We start from the raw sequence: 16,076 nt of genomic DNA, 5'->3' as shown, positions 1-16,076 counted from the left end.
AACTCTACTAATTGCCATAAGCACCTCTCCCACATGATTCCTCAAAACATCACCCATTCCAGCTTTATTCAAGTCAAGAAAGAGAGCACCATCAATATTTAGCTTAAGAGAGTCTTGTGGAGGGGGTGACCATCTGTACAATAGATTTTTAGGATTAGGAGAGCCCAAATGATGCCTAACTGATACATTCTTCAATTTCTTTACAAAACCAAATCCAATAACTTGTTGTGGTGGTAAGGCAATCTGTTCATGAACCATCTTGTTCCTTATAAACTAAAAGGCCCAAACCATCAAGAAGAAGTCAGATAACTCCTCAGTTGAACCTTTGAAAAGAAGGTCCATTGCAGTAGTGATAAAAGAACTTAAATGAGCTCCATTTTGAATGACTGAAAACCTGCGAGTTAGGAATTCATGGATGGAAGGGCATAATATCAAAACATGGCACAAATCCTCCATTTGATGTTGACAAAAACAACATTGCCCCTTAATATCCAGTTTTCTCTTAATCAGATTGGCCTTAGTTAGTAAATTGTCTTTACACGCTCTCCAAGCAAAAATCTTAATCTTATGAGGGATTTTTAACTTCAAGAGAGCAGTCCAAAACTTCTTCATCAAAGCACCATTAGGGGACTCCCCCCACATTCAGGTTCCAAGCAATTCTTAAAGAATCTGTAAGCGCTTTTAACAGAGAAAGTACCAGACTTTGTATGTTCCCACATCCACTGATCTATAGCTCCAGTATGACTAGGGTCCAATCTGATAACAACAACAACAATTTTTGGATTGAATAGTGCTCTGACCTTTGTAAGATCCCACCATTTAGTACTTGGATCAATTAGTGAGGAAGCTTGGTCCTCCAATTGACAAAGTTGCTCAACACTTTGCTCAGAACCCAGTTCCTGTCTCAGGTTTCGAATTCTAGGAATCCAGGCATCATTTAAAATATGGATAGAACTTCCATTTCCCACATTCCACCTACCCCCTTTCACAAGCAGGTTCTTTGCCTCCCATATTCCTCTCCAAGCATAGGAGGGATTACCTCCAAGAGAAGCTGCCAATAGGTCACCATTAGAGAAATATCTAGTAGCATACAACTTGTGGAATAAGCTCTTCTTATTCTGCAATAACCTCCAAGCTTGTTTTGCCAACATAGCCATATTGAAAGTCTCTAGTTCCTTGAACCCCATTCCTCCCACAAATTTTGATTTGCACATTTTCCTCCAGCTTAGCCAATGAACCTTTCTCTCTTCATTCTTTCGACCCCACCAATATCTTGCCATCATACTCTCTATTTCATAACAAATCTTTGTTGGAAGTCTAAAACAACTCAAAGCATAAGATGGGATTGCCAAAGCTACTACTTTTAGGACTTCCTTTCCCCCTTGGGAAAACATAATCCCTTTCCATCCTTGCAATTTGAGCCAAACTCTATGCTTGAGTCCATCAAATGCCCTTGATTTTGACCTACCTACCACTAGGGGTAGGCCAAGATACTTATCATATTGCTTCACATGAGATGAGCTCCACAAGTTCATAATAGCCTGCCTGTTATTCTATTTCACATTGGCACTGAAAACCATTGCAGTTTTCTCTCTATTTAGCTGTTGGCCTGAAGCAACTTCATACTGCTTTAACAAAGCTTGCAATCTTACATTTGTATCCACATTTGCAGCACAAAAAATCAAGCTATCATATGCAAAAAGTAGATGATTTAGCTTAGAGGCCCCACGACAAATCTGTATGCCAGGAACAGACTTAGTTATTCCAGCCTCTCTCAATAGACTAATCAACCCTTCAGTACACAGGAGAAAGAGGTAAGGAGAAATAGGGTCTCCTTGCCTCAAACCTCTTGAAGGAACAATAAAACCAATAGGAGAGCCATTAATGGAGATAAAACCTTTCTTTCCTTTATTCTTCCTTTGTAAATAATGTAAAACTTCATAGGCCACGAGGACATTATCTGTGATAAGTCTTCTAGTTAAGATAGAAGACTGAGAATCTGAGATCACCACTGGTAATACTTGCTTAATTTTTTTAGCAATAACCTTAGAAATTAGCTTATATATGACATTACATAAACTAAGAGGTCTAAGGTCATTAACTGTTTGGGGACACTTCTTCTTAAGAACCAGGGTAATGAAAGTATGATTAATATCTTGAGGCATTTCACAATGATTCAAAGCATGTAAAACAACAAAAGTGATGGAAGTACCTATGTTAGGCCATAATTTCTGAAAGAAGAGAGGTGACATGCCATCAGGCCCAGGTGCTTTATTAGGATGCATCTCTTTCAAAGCGTGGAGAACTTCCACAGCTGTGTATGGTTTAATAAGGTCAACATTCATCTCAGGTGAGACCTTCCTCAACATTTTGTCAAGAATAACCTCCTGGTCTCGAGAACCTGCAGAAGTAAACAAAAAAGTGAAGTGGTTAACAATTAATATGTCACAATCCTCTCCTTCCTGCCAGCAACCCCCTGCATCCATTAGTTTTGATAAGTAATTCTTCTTCTTTCTTTAAGATGCTTTAGCATGGAAAAATTTTGTATTTTGGTCCCCTTAGCTAACCCTAAAGCTCTTGATCTTTGTTTCCACATATTCTCCTATCTATCCATCCATTTCTGAGCCTCATCTGTAGCTCTAACAATCTCCCTAGTATTTAAAGTTGTTGGGTCATTATTTTGTACTAGAGAGAGTTTGAGCCTTGCCTCTTTTAGCATGACTTGGACCTTGCCAAATTTGGACTTATTCCACCTTTGTAACTTATTGCCACAGCCAGAGATGCAATCCATAACACCTACATGCCACTTGAAGAGGCAATAGTGAGCCACTCATGTTGAACTATTCTTGAACATTCAACTTTTTCAAGCCACATTGCCTCAAATCTGAAAGGTTTAGAACCTCCCCCTCTTGACTGTGGACCTTCTAACTCAATCCATAAAGAGAGATGATCAGAATAAGAGATAGAACCATGGGTGAGTGAGGCTCTATTAAACAGATTACACCAAGAATTGTTACCAAGGAACCTATCCAGCTTCTCAAAGACTTGAGCCACATCTTGTCTTCCATTGCACTAAGTATATTTTGGACCTTAGAATCCAAGGTCCCTTAACTCACAGTCCAGAAACATTAGTTGAAAGTCAAGCATTTGCTATTGTGGTCAATCTCATCCCCCCTATTTCTCCTGTACTGTAACACCCCGTATTTTAGTGTATTTTTATTGAAGGATTATTTTTATTAATTCAAAAATTTATTCTCTTGTTTTAAAATTGTTAGATTTTTAGTTGGTTATTTTTATGATTTTAATTTTGTGAAAATTATTTGGAAGTGCTTTCTCAAAATTAATTATTGTTATGCATTTAAATTTATTTTCATATTAAATTAACTTATTGTTGGATTTAATTATTTATTTTCATTTGAATCACTATGTTTGAATTATTTTATTTTACTTAGTTTTTGTGCTTAAATTATTTTATTTAAATTTATTGTTTTGAAATAATTTTCATTGGATCATTTTGTGACCCAAGATGTGAGGATTGTACCTCATTTCTTTCCCTCACTTTTTCTTTTTCCCTTTTTCTTTTTCTCTTGTTTTTATTTTCCTTCTTTCTTTTTCTCCTTATTTCTCCCCTGCTTCTCTTCCCGCGATGTCCCTCTCTCCCTCTCCCTGTGCATTTTCTTCTTCTCCACCCAGCCACCGTGTACCTCACCGCCCTTCCCATTCCCATCCCCACCGGCCGGCAACCACCACCCTTCAATATCAGCCTCTTTCGCACCGTCGTTTGTCCCCACACACGACGCAAAGCCGCAGCACCTCTTGTGTTCGTGTGCCACCATCGCACCACCTCTGGCCACCATTTCTTCACCACATCATCATCGACCTCTTAGCAACCCAATGGACCCAACCCCAGCTCCGATCTGTCACCGATGAAGCACATCCAACCCCATTTCCGATTTGGGTATTTTTGGTCTTCAACCACCCTCTACGCCACCACCCACGGCCAACCACCACCACCACTAGCTTCACCGATATCCCTAAGCCCTACCTTATCAATCTCGGGTCTTCGTTTGCACCCGTTCAAAAGTGGGTCTTTGAGACCCACGGCCACAGTGCATTTGGCACTATTTTGTTGCTGCGTTGCCGCTTCTTGCAGATCAGTGATCGTTCGAAAATTATTATATAGCGCTGTAAGTATTTTCCTAAATAACTTTTGAGATTTAAATATATTTTTGCGCTAACTCATTTATTTACTGTGATTGGTTGGTTTTGCCGGGCTGAGTCCGAGGAGTACGGGGGTTGGATGGATTGAAAAATGAAGTTGTTTGTGTGATTGGATTGTGTTGACATTTGTTGGTTGTTGGATATTGTTGCCCGGTCGTGTTCATTGCATTTGCACGCATGTTCATGTTTGTAACTGAAAACTGGGTTTTCGTATGATTGCATGCATGTTCATGTGTTTATTTGAAAACGGGGTTTTCATGTGAGAAATGATTTGAGTATGCTTGAAATGTTTGGATTGAGAAAAAGGAAAAGAGACTGTAGGGATGGTGGTAAGCAGGAATGGTGGTAGAGTCTCGCCTACAGTGCACTCGGTAGGGATGGTGGTAAGCAGGGATGGTGGTTGTGTCCCGCCTGTGATTCCCACCTATGGTGCATGCGGTAGGGATGGTGGTAAGCAGGGTTGGTGGTATAGTCTCGCCTGTGATTCCCTCTTACAGTGCTCTGATATGTATTCATTGTATGGAAAGGAACTGTAGGGATGGTCGTAAGCAGGGATGGTGGTAGAGTCCCGCTTGTGATTCCCGCCTACGGTGCACGCAGTAGGGATGGTGGTAAGTAGGGATGGTGGTTGTTTCCCGCCTACGGTGCATGAGGTAGGGATGGTGGTATAGTCCCGCCTGTGATTCCCACCTACAGTGTCTGATAAATGGTTTGGTTTTGTGTAAATCATTTTTTTGGGAAATGTTGGATTTTTTGTTTTGGCTAAAATGGGATTTTTTAGCGTGTGTTGGAAAATAATCATTTTCGGGGAAAGGGAAGTTTTGGAATCTGTTAGTTGGTTGCTTTATTGCGTTTTTATCTCGAGGGTTGTTTGGACTTTTACTTACCTGTGGTACCATTTTATGGTATCGCAGATTTTGATGCAGATGAGAATGACGAACCATAGGCTTTGATTCCGTTGGAGGATCGACTTGGAGTTGCTCTCGTGTATCAAGATTTGCTTTATTATCTATTTATGTATTTGCCATTTGTGATATATTTGGGATGACTGTATAACTTTTTTTAAAGGTGATTTATTTTGGATACTTGTATTTAAATTTATGGTACTTAGTTTACTTATTATATTATCCACTGCGACTTTTGTTCTGCACTTTTGCATGTTGCACACACTTGGGCACATTTCATTGGGATGCGTACCCATGTTGTCATCATCCTGACGTCACGATTCTCGCATCCCTATACGTGGGAGTCGGGGCGCTACATACACTAGCCAAGCCTCCCCAGGATTCCACTTCAAACTTCTTAACAAATTCCAAGTATCCATTTGTCTTGTAGTATCAGGTTGGCCATAGATACATGTCAAGTACCAATTGCTTGAATCTTCACTTACCATAGCATCAAAATGTGAGGCTAAGTAAGTCAAAATGGACAATGGCACTTCCCTCTTCCATAATAATGCAAGGCCCCCACCTCTACCCACAATATCAACTGTTAAGCAACAATTAAATTTAATCTAACTCTACAAAATTCCATTTGTGCAACATTAAGTTTTGTCTCTTGCAAGAACAAAACATAAGGATCTTCTCTTCTGATTAGATTAGAAAGAGTACTAATACCATGAGGGTTCCTAAGCCCTCGTTTATTCCAACTTAGGATCTTTATTGAGCTTGGTGGGGCTGTGCACCAGCCACCACGGAAACCTGTGGAATGGGTTCCTCATTCCCATCATGGAGTTTAGCTTTGCTTTTAATTCTTTTAGGAGCTCTAGCTACTTCCAAAGCATCAACAATACCATGATGTCTATTGGGCCTCCCATGATCACTTATAGATAAGGAATGGTGCACCTAGGACCTTGAGTCCTCCTCCATTTACGAATAGTACTAGAGGTAGATATGTTCTCTTCTTCTACATTCAAAACATCCTTCCCGCCAGAAGAACAATAGCCTCCCGTATCAAATTGACACAATTACCCCTCTGTTGATCAGTTTCAATGATGTGCCTCATACCATCCACAGCAGTTACAATTTCCACCTTATCCCGCTATTGAACAGTTACCACACTATGCCCTGTACCATCCGCATCAGTTACAATTTCCACCTTATCACTTGAGAACTGGCTAGATAACCTTTGGCCTATAATTATCTCTCCATTACATACCGCCTGTAACGGATTCGGACGATCATTATCACAATTTGATATATGCACCCCAATAGCCTCCTCTCCAACATTATCCTCAATAACTGCTTCTTTCCGATTACCTAGAGAGTTGCCGGCAGCAAAACCTGTAACCTGACCCATCAGAGGTCCGCTGCCTCCCTGGTTAATCTACTGACTACGTACAGGACCTCCATAATCACCAAAATTTCTTGCACGTAGCCAGGGACCATATGGAAAATCATAAACAGAGAACTTTTCCATTAATGCCTGCCATTGATTACATTCCTTATGACTATGGCCAAGGGTGATATAGATGTAGAAAAAATTTAGGAGACATTCATAAGAGAATCAAACCCATAAGGGATTAGATGATCCCATACAAACCTTCTTACCACGTAGCAATGGTTTAGTAACATCCAACTTAACTTTGATGCACAGGTGCTCCCCCTAGGCTAGTGCATCCTTTTCCAAATCAACCTCCACCACCCTACCAACTTCCTTCCCTACTGTGTTTCCCATCCTCCAGTTCCTAGCTATAATGGGAAGATCATGAATTCGAACCCATAAGAGTGCTTCAGGAAACAACACTTGATGTACCTGTTGTAGCCCTTCAACCTCACTTGTGAGAACCAAGTGTTTATCGAATGCCCAAGGGCCCTCTCTGATAACACGTTCTTTATCCCATGGATCATCAAACTCAGCAATGAACAAATTAGCACTGACATCCCAAATGGAAATAGGCTTACCAGGATGCCATAGACGCTTCATAGTACTCTTAAACACCTCCTTGGTAAAGTGTTTAACAATGAACAGTTTAAACAACAAACACTTCTCCCTTCTTCCTAGAGCACCATCAAGAGACGCTTTGTCCACCACTATAACATCCGCTTCCTGCTCAATCAAGGACAGTTGTTCACACATCTTCTCTAGATTAACCTCCATAGCATTCACACACTAAGATGAAAGGGGAGCCCGAGATTCAGCCTTGCAGGAAGCAGGTAGGGAACCACTACTCAGGGAGGCCCTCGAGAGGATATAGAGTGATTGTGTGTTGAAGAGAGGTAAGGATTTGTTTATTTTTTATTGTAATTTTTATTACTGTGTTTATTTAGATTTGTTCTTTCGTAAGGAATATTGTTATTTTTTTTTTAACTAACTAGTACTGTGTTTATTTTGAAGGAATATTTGATGGAGCTTGTTGAAGGTTGTGATTTGTGAAGGGAATTTGTGATTTTAGCTTGATATATTTCTAAACTTGATTGTGTGTTGATATATACTAGATATTGTGATTTTTGTGATTATATTGAAATTTCTTGGAATCTATTGTGATTATTTTGTAAATTTTGTGAATATATTATGATTTTTTGTGAATATATTGTGAATTTTGTAGACATATTGTGAATTTTGTGAATATATTGTGATTATATTGTGAATATATTGTGATTTGTGATTATTGTGATTATATTGTGTTTATGTGATAATTTATTTTTTGATAGGAAATCCAAAGAATGCATAATTAAATGATAGGAAATAATAAGATACTAAAATTAAAAAAGATAATTTTATGTATAATATATACGAGATTAAACAAATACAAATATATAACTAATATGATATTAAACAATACACATAAGTAATTAATAATATATACTAAGTTTAAAGCAAATAACTAATCTTTACGATTAAAACAATACTAAGTTTGATTTCAAAACTCTCTCCCTTCTCTCTAAAACCTTCTCCACAGATCCGGCTAGAGGGGTGGGAGCTTCGGCTCCCTTCCCCTCCCTCCCTCCCTCTCGCCTCCTCCTCCTCCTCCTCCCACCTTTCTCATCTGTGTAGTGTTTTTTTCTGTTGTTTTGTTTGTTTTTTTTGTGTGTTTTCAGGTGAAATAAGGGAGAATTGCAGTTTCGGGTTCTTTTCAGGATCTTCAAGACCACCGAATGCGGCACCAAACGGAGCGGCGAGTAGTTCACACGCGCGGCTCGAAGTTCCAGCGTCGTTCAGCACGTGGTTTTCACGTATCACCAGGGAGCCCTCTGCCAATGCCACGCGTGGCAGTTTTGGAGTCTGTGAGTCCGGGATCTCCAAGCTCGACTGTCGGTTCTCCTCCCAGAGTGGCGCGTGTACAGCACGCGCCACAACAGCCTCTGTGCACTGCTTTTCAATTTTTGTGCATTTTTTTTTCCTGTATTTACTTTTGTGTAATGTTGTTTCTAGGATAATAAAAAGCTAAAAAAAATAAAAATAAAAATAAAAAAATAGTGCCTTCAGATTTTGGTCCGAATGGAGTAGTAGTCCCCCCTCCGCATTGACGGGGTTTGGTGGGGTTTGGTGAACTCTACCCTGCTTAGTCGGGGTATGGGGCTTTGTAATCTCTGTCGTGGACAGAGGTGGTAGTTTCTCTAAGACCTAGGTCTTTAGAGATTTACTGTTTGGACTAGATCATGCTAGTCACGAAAGTGTACTGGGTTGTTATTAACGATTGTAATTAGCTTGTTTTTCAAGTCAACTTTGTAAGTCCTCTCTTAATGAAGGGTTATGATCCAGTTTATCAAAAAAAAAAAAAAAATACTAGGTTTGAATAAATAACTAGTTAATTTCAAATAACTTAAAATTATTCAAATAATTATATCTAACAAATAACTAATACCTTTAACTAATTAACTAAGTTTGAGACAAATAACTAATTAATTTCAAATAACTTTAATTGAATAATTATATCTAACAAATAAGTAATAACTTTAATTTCAAATAATTCATATAACCAACTTCACATACTATACTTAGGACAAAGCATACTAAACTTCTTTCGAAACCTAAAAAAAGGACCAACAATAGATTCTTTACTAAGGCTTCCAAAGAAGTTTAGTATGAATATACATTACTTATATGTTATAGTTGGTGTTATAACTTATGTATGTGACATTGCATGAATAACCTTAGACACTCGTCTGGGAATTAGTGTGCACTCAAGAGTTCACTAATTCCTAAATTGTCTAGTGTTGACAGTTTGAGATTATATTATTTATATTGTACATTTTCGTTACTCTTTCTTTACACATTCAGGATGGAAATTTCGGTGTCTTCTTCGTTTGTTCTTCAGGTATATTGTTCATAGGGTGACAATCTCTCTTTGCAACTATGTATACTTGGAGAACTATGGGGTGGTGTTGTCGAAATTCTTATTGGCGTGGAGAATAGAAGAGTGACAAAACTTGTGCAATATGGGTGATATAATCTTGAATGAGATAGGACCAACTACCTTTATTAAAAGAACATGAAAAATTGAAATATTGAATTGGAACATGTGATGCATATGAAATTAGTTGTCATTATACTAATCCATAGGTTTTTTTAGAAATGGACAAAAATTAGATGCGTCTTGGCGATAGACTTGGAAAAGACTACGTTTTGTATGCATGTGGAGTTAAAAACTTTATTGATTTTGCTTGGGCCTCTACTGATAATTGCGATTACATTAAATGTCTATATCGAGGGTGCAAAAGGTTGTGCTCTATAGGATTGGATGAAGTAGAAAGTCATATATTTATGAATGGTATGGATTTGGAATATACCAATGGGTATTGCGTGGTGAACCATATGAACAATTTGGCAATATTATGTTCGGTGATGGCAGTGAAATGAGGCACATGAATGACTATAATGAGAGGGATGAGATAAAGGAAAATGAGGAAAAACAGGCTTGTCCTGTATGATGTAGTCTTGTTATGGCATGTCGTATAGAAGTTTGTTCCTTGGAATATTTATGATGCAAGATTTGTAGTGGATCACGATTATAGTATAGATGAAAATGACATTCTGATTATAATGGCCAACCAGGAAGATGAATAGGGTATTAATTTATTTGTTGACCTTGATGCACTCGAATTAATCCCCTTATGTAGAGATGACGTCTCACCCGTACATCTCAACCCATCTATTTTAAATGATCCTTCTATTGAAGAGTTTGATAAATCAGAAGAAGAAGTCGATGAAGAAGAAGAAGAAGAAAATGACGATGTGGAAGGAGATTACGAAGATGTTATTGAATAAGATTCTGAAACAAGCATGAAAAATACATCTGGAGATGAAGCATAAAAGTATTAAATGTTTTATTTACATAGGTGACAGTTGCTTACATTTTTCATAATTTCTTCTAATTTAGTTCATTGAAAATATTAATGCTTTTCAAGTATGCCACCAAAACGACAGAGAAGAAATGTGCCTCCTCTGCCAATTCCCGAACCAGTTGAGGATTCCCCAATTGAGGACTTCGCTCCTGATCAAGTTAATACACAAGAGGCAGATAGCCAATCCACACCTACCATTAAGAAAAATCTTGTTGATAATTAAGTGTATTTGAATACTTGGGGAGAATGGTTTTAATAATTTTAAATATATTAGTTGATGCCTTGTCACGTCACGGTCGTGGCTTAACACGTTGCCTGGCTCTGGAAAAAAATAGAAGGCAAGGGAAAATCAAGGTCAACTTCTCTAATAACTTCACTCGGGGTGTGGAAAATTGTGCTGCATTGCTTTCCTCCTATGTCGAAACACTAGTCCAAGCTTATGAGTCATTTTATGTGTGGTCGTAGCGATATGTTCCTAACGAGATTAAGGATCAAATTCAGAGTCATGTGCTGGAGAGTTTATATACCAAAGTTTTTTTAGAGATCTTTTAATTTCATATTTTTTACGCATTTCACTTTTTAGGATGAATTCGACTTAAATTTTGGTCATAGCGTGCAAGTGTGACTTTTGAATGAGTTGAAGGTTACATTATTTTGGCTTCACAAGGAACAATGTCATGACCACTCCAAGAAATTTGAGACTTTCGAAGAGACTGCTCAGTACCCTTTTCAGGATATGAAGTTAGACGATTGGAGAAAGTGTGGTGATCTTTTCACAAGCCCAGATTATCAGGTGTAAAGCCCCGGTCCTAGATGACGTCAAAGAGTTACTACCTGTCACCTAAATCCTTTTTCACAATACAAATAAATATTCCAAAGACTCCATAAACATATCCTTATCCATTTTCAAAAACTCCATAACCATAAATACGACAACTCAAGGCTTAATATAATTGTCAACATCCCAATAAATCGATCAATCTACAAAATAATAACCTTTCAATAATCTCAATACTTACTCCCTACTTGTTTTCAATCTACCTGTTTTCTATTCTCGATCCTCAGTCTAAGCATTCATTACATCTGAAAAATATTGTGGAGATAAGTTGAGTTATCAACAACTCAGTAAGTAGAGAACATATGCTAGTATGTAAACATGAGCATTTTCACAGAGTTCAGAATGCATAAACAAAACATTTCAGCTTCAATATGTAAATTTCAAAAAATACATATTATCAAAATATCAGAGCGACACTTCAAACCGTTCATATTCAAAAACTAACTTTTCATATTCAAAGACCCCATTGGCTCAACATGATTGAACATATTTATCTTATCATATCATATTAGAACAGAGACAATGTTTAATCCTCTGTGGTAGGGTTGTGCATTTTGCGGAAAGCCAAACAGAACATAAATCACCATGTAACCAAAGCGATTCCACTCAAAATAGAGACCACTATTATATCTCGTGGTAGGGCCAGAGGTAACTATTATATCCCCTGACATAGCTTGATGCCACTATTATATCCCGTGACAGGGCCAGAGGTCACTATTGTATCCCGTGAGAGGACTAGAAGTCAATATTGTATCCCGTAAGAGGGCCCGAGATCAGAGCAAAATAGATTCAGAATCACTATATCAGAACCAGAATCAAAGTCAGAACAGAATCAGAAAGTCATGCTAAAGGTTTTTTCAGATACCACATCATATCAAAACAGAGAATTAAAATCAATTTAGATAATTTCACATTTTCCAAAATAGATTCAGAACATCTTCACGTCAAAAGCAAGAATTATCAAATTTCATTTTCACTCCTTTTTCTCAGTTCAGTAACAGAATGTCAAAAATATGCTCATGTCTACACCAGTCATGTCAAAAGATACTTTATTCTTATATAGAAATTCATGAGTAATACAAAACAAATAACTAGGATCGTTTCAATTTCTTTCCAAAACAAAACATGCATTTTTCCAAAAATCAACCTTAGCCCATTTTATTTTTATACAAAGTCTAGCGTAGGAACCCTGCTTACCTGGACTTCTTAGATTTTCAAAAAGTTTCCTCAACAATGACGAACAAATATAAATCATCACCGAGAGCTATGTGTAGCGGTGGCCTAGGTGGATGTTTAGGGCGACAAGGCTGGCAGTGGCGGCAGGTCACGTGAGCGAGGGTCTCACTGGTGGCTAAGTTGAGGTTTGCGGTTTGGTCATTGGGGATAGCACAACCCTACCATGGGGTTAAATATGGTATATGATATGATATGGTGACATGATATGATACGATACGATATGATATGATTAGATGAATATGTTCAGTTATGTTATGCCAAAGTGTTTTTGAATATGACCAAAGGGTTTTGAATATGAGCAGTTAGTTTTTATTATGAAAAGATTGAAAAGTCACTCTGATTTTCTGATAATTCATTTTGAGATGTGCATATGAAAATGAAATGTTTTGTTTCTGCATACCGAATTTTCTAAAAAGGCTCACGTTTACATATTAGTATATGTTTTCTGCTTACTGAGTTGTTGATAACACACTCATTTTCTCCAAACATTTTTTAGATGATGCGGATGGTTCAGCTGAGGATCAGGAATAGAAATTCTGAGCAAGGCTAAGCTAAGGATAGGTTGTTGGGTACCTTAGGGTACTATTGTTAACAAAAAGATTTCTAATGTCTTTTAGATACGTTTATGTGTCTTTTTTTTGTTTAGTAAGACTTAAAGATTTATCAGTCATTTATGTTGAGCCTATTGGGAGATTTAGGCCCATTTGGTTTATGTTATTAATATAGTGATGACTTTGTGGATATTATTATGTGTCTATTTGGCAAATATGAGATTGATTATAGTTTTTGAAATCTTTGGGGATTTTAGATGTGTTGAGAGACAGGTTTATAACTGAAAGGTACTAATTCTCAGACCAATCCAGGACTGGGGCATTACAGTTCAAAATGACTAAAAAAAATATTTCAGTTTCAATAAGCAAATTTCAAAACTTACATATTATAAAAAAAAAAAAATCAGAGCGACAATTCAAACTGTTCATATTAAAAAACCAACCTTTCATATTCAAAGACCCCTTTGGCACATCCTGACTGAACATCTTCATCTTATCATATGATATCAAACTAAGACCGCGTTTAACCCCCGTGGTAGGGTTGTGCCTTCTGCAGAAAGCTAAGCAGAACATAAATAACCATGTTACCAAAATAATTGCACTCAGAGCAAACACCACCATTATGTCCCGTGGTAGGGCCAGAGGTAACTATTATATCCCGTGAAAAGGCCAGAAGTCGCTATTATATCCGATGACAAGGCTAGAGGTCACTATTGTATCTCTTGACAGGGCAAGAGATCAGAGCAAAACATAATTGGAACCATAATCAAAGTCAGAACAGAATCAGAAAGTCATGCCAAAGGTTTTTTTTTTTTTTTTTTTTTTTTCAGATACATCATATCAAAACAGAGTACTAAAATAAATTTAGATGATTTCACATTTTCCAAAACAAATTCAGAACATCTTCACATCACATGTAAAAATTATCAAGTTTCATATTCGCTTCTTTTTCTTAGTTCAGTAACAGAATGCCAAAAATAAGCTCATGTCTATACCAGTCATGCTAGAAGATACTTTATTCTTATATAGAATTTCACGAGTAATACAAAACAAATAACTGAAGTCGTTTCAATTTCTTTTCATAACAAAACATGCATATTTTCCAAAAATCAACCTCAGTCCATTTTATTTTTATGCAAAGTCCAGCATAGGAACCCTCCTTACCTGGACTTCTTAACTTTTCAGAAATTTTTCTCAACAATTCCGAACAAATATAAATCATCACTGAGAGCTATTTGTAATGGTGGCCTAGGTGGATGTCTATGGCAACTTGGCTGGGAGCGACAGCAGGTCACATGAGGGAGGCAGTGTAGGGCTCACTAGTGGCTGAGCTGAAGTCTACGGTGGAGCACGATGGTAGTGCACCATGAGGAAGAGAGAGAATCACGTAGAAAGAGGGGAGAGTTGCTTTATCGAGTGGGGAGGAGATATCATGTGACGGTGGCTCACGGCGGCACCAGGTTCGACATGGTTTTCTGGGTGGTGCATTAGGAGTATCACGGTGGCTACGTGGTGGTTGAACGGAGGAGGTTGGCTGCGTGGTGGTCGATTGGAGTATCACGCCCATGCTTGTTGCTCTATTTTGAGTATGGAAAATAGGGGCAGTTTTCTTTGGGTGTTAACAGAAAGGCATGCGGCTCACAGTGGTGTTAACCGTGGTGGTTAGTGGTCTGTAGGGGCATCTCACGGTGACAGTGTGGTGGTGTAGGGCTGAGGTTTAGGCTGAGGGCTTGTGGTTTCTATCTTGAGAGGTGGTCTCACATATTGGTTTCCATTCAAAGTTGTTGTGCTGCAAGATGGGGGCGACATTGCCGTTTATGGCAAGGAACAAGGTTGTAGCAGTTTCTCAAGGAGTTGGGTAGTGGGGGTACTTGTTTCCTACCATGGTGCATGGCTATGCCGTGAAGATGTTGGGAGGGTGGTTGTGTGCATGGCTCAAAGAGTTTCCATGGAGGAGAAACTGCCACAGTGAACGTGGAGGTTGCTTCCATTGCTAGTCTTCATGGGGTTGGGTTGTGCAGAGACAACAACAGTGACTGCATGGAGGTTGTGGAGGGTGGCGGCTTCATTGTGGGGGAGTTGCCTTGCAAGGCAACAGTTTGACTCTTGAGAGGTTGCTGCTCTATACAATGGAGGATGAGGGAAGGAGATAGCAGCCTTAATCTTGGGTTTTCTTCATGCACGAAGGATTAGGTAAGTATATATAGGCGAACGAAAAACCAAAAACAAACCCTAAAGGGATGAGGGAAGGAGAGCTGTACGTGCATGGGGATGGGAGTCGTGCAAGATTGGGGGAGGGGGGGTTAAAGAAAACTAACTGAACGTTGGTTGGTTCTCACGGGTTGGGTTTTGGGGTGATCGGGTAGGGCCCATTTTGAATTTTTAGGCTCACATTTTGGGTGGCAAAAGAAATTAATAAGTGGGCTTTTTCTTGAGTTTTGGTCCTCGACTCATCTCTAAAAATAATCCAACTTGGCCAAAATTTTCTGGACCCATAAGAAGATTTTTACCCTAATTATCAAATCCAATGAAATAAAATCATATTCTGCCAAAATAAAAATAGTGGGGTCTTAGTTTATTCCAAAAAATGTACTCGCAATTTCAAATGGACTTTTCGTACCTATAAACTCCAAAATAAAGAAAAGGGCTTGGTACTAGGCCCGGGTGTTACATCAGGTATTCTAGATTTGTCCCCTATAACTTATTTACATCTATATTGGTTTTATATATTATATAACATTGTTAATTTCTCTTGCAACACTTAAAGTTCCATTAATGCATAGAATAGAACGTCTTTAACAATCCAGCATCGCGCCTGTTCAAGTCATTCCAACACCTTACCGATAAAATGGTAATTAATATTTATTAAAATTCAGTCATAGTATGCTTTTTTAAAATTACTAATGTGACTTTGTTAGAAATGCGATGATCCTGAAAATTTTT

The sequence above is a fragment of the Juglans regia genome, chromosome 5 (genome assembly GCF_001411555.2).
Source record: "Juglans regia cultivar Chandler chromosome 5, Walnut 2.0, whole genome shotgun sequence".
NCBI classification, from domain to species: Eukaryota; Viridiplantae; Streptophyta; class Magnoliopsida; order Fagales; family Juglandaceae; genus Juglans; species Juglans regia.
The sequence above is the reverse complement of the archived record's forward strand: the minus strand, read 5'-3'. Positions refer to the sequence as shown.